Genomic DNA, 1,757 nt, shown 5'->3' with positions numbered 1-1,757 from the left:
TGTGTCTTCTCACCCTAGGGGCCAGATTAAACCATCTGCTGGAGTGTAGAAGTGCACCCCAGGAGGGGGCCCAATGCTGTGAGAGCCAGCTGGGGGGTCCCGATGGCTTCCCTGAGGACCTGAGTAGGCCACCTAAAGGATGAGCCAATCAGAGTTCACTTGCCAACACAGGGAGAGGGGGATCCCAGGCAGGGGATTGCAGGTGCAAAGGCCCTGTGGTCGTGGGCACAGACTGGCAGCCTGTGTGCTACAAGGAAAGCATGGGTGGGTGGGAGGAGGACGGAAACTGGGCAATGGGCAGAGGCCAGCTGCTCAGGCCTGGAGGGAATTCACTGGGCACAGAGCAAGGCCCCATCAGCCCTTCTCTCCATTTTGGCTGCCCCTCCCCCTCTTCCTCCATGCTTCTCATCCTTGGACACCTCCCGAGCCCCCAGCTCCAGTGTCTGCAGGACAACCAGACTCTCCATCAGAAACACAGAGGTTTGAAATCCTCCTCTCACACAGGGTCTTCATCGTCTGCAGGGGCGCATGGACTGGCCGGGGGTGGGAGGGGGGCTCCGGCCTGAATCCCGGGACTTTACTGCCAGATTCACTGCAGAACACGCTCGGTCCCCATTCCAGTGTGGGCCGATGCCTCCTAATGCGGACCCCACACAGACAGGGTGACGGGTGCCTGGCAGGCAGAGCCGGGGGCCGCCGGAGCCGGTACGCCACACTGGGCTTCTGAGAGCGCCGCGTGACACCCGAAGAGAGCCGCCAGTGACCACGTGGGCCTCTGTGTCCCAGGCCCATGTAAGTGCCCTGCAGCCCGGCGTGTCCCCAGAGGGGGGTGGGGGCACCCCCCAGGGGTGGAGGGGCTGCCGATTCTCCAGAATAACCATGGTAAGAGGAGGAATGGCAGAGGGACCAGGGGGGCCTCTGATGGGCCAGGCGGGCCTGGCTCCAGGGAAGCTGGGGTGCTGGCCCCTTTGTTGGAGGGGCAGGGCCTGCCAGCACCTTCCATTGTTCTTCCCCTCCTGCAGGAGTGCACACAATGCTGCCCCGTGGGCAGGCCCCCAGTGTCCAGGAGCCGGGCCAGGAACAAAAGTGAGGTAGTTTCCTGGGGAGGGGCGTGGGCTGTGTTCAAGGTTGGCTGCTGCCGCCCAGACAGGAGCCCAGACAGGAGCCAGGGCCCGACGTCCTGAGCTGGGCAGTGGCTGGAGGGGAGCCAGGGCCCGGGGCCGATGGCCCCTGGGGGTCCCTGCCTAGTGTCCTGTGCCTTGTTGAGTCTGGGACAGGCGGGGCTGGGTAGGGAGAGAGGGGCAGGGTGCTAGGACCAGGCCCACAGAAATCCCAGATGTGGAGAAATGTTACAGAGGAGATATTAGCCGGACAGAAAGAATGCCTTGTTTGTGCTCATGATACTTACTGGAACACCCTATTCCTCTTACACCGCATAGACGAGATATTTACCAAGTTCCCTGGTCAGTGTTCCGTAAGAGGCTGACCCTAGCCTCCCTCGGTGGAGGACGCGCACTCTGGAGAGCTCCTTTTCTTTCCATTCTGTTCTCACTTTCACTTCACTTCACCCTTTGGTGTCCCCGAGATCCATTCTTCGACTTCGGGAGACGAGAATCCTGCAACACTGCGGCCCTGGGCGGCCATGAGGTGTGGCCGGCTCTTACTCCCTCCGTCCTGTGGACTCCGGCTGCCCCCGAAGCCTCAGCAGTGGCACCCTGGGCTCCTGGGCAGAAGCCCTGGAGGCCACAGGATCCGGT

The 1,757-nt window shown here is 62.3% G+C and overlaps 1 long non-coding RNA gene across 1 annotated transcript; it reads left to right on the top strand.

The window, feature by feature from the left end:
• The first annotated feature begins 374 nt into the window (after nt 1-374).
• LOC144380013 (uncharacterized) lies at nt 375-1,197 on the top strand. The gene is made up of 3 exons (XR_013443675.1): nt 375-480; nt 658-792; nt 1,023-1,197. It is a non-coding gene; the product is annotated as an uncharacterized LOC144380013 (long non-coding RNA).
• The last annotated feature ends 560 nt before the right edge of the window (nt 1,198-1,757 follow it).

Source organism: Halichoerus grypus, chromosome 14 (genome assembly GCF_964656455.1).
Source record: "Halichoerus grypus chromosome 14, mHalGry1.hap1.1, whole genome shotgun sequence".
In the NCBI taxonomy this organism is placed as follows: Eukaryota; Metazoa; Chordata; class Mammalia; order Carnivora; family Phocidae; genus Halichoerus; species Halichoerus grypus.
The sequence above is the reverse complement of the archived record's forward strand: the minus strand, read 5'-3'. Positions and strand labels throughout refer to the sequence as shown.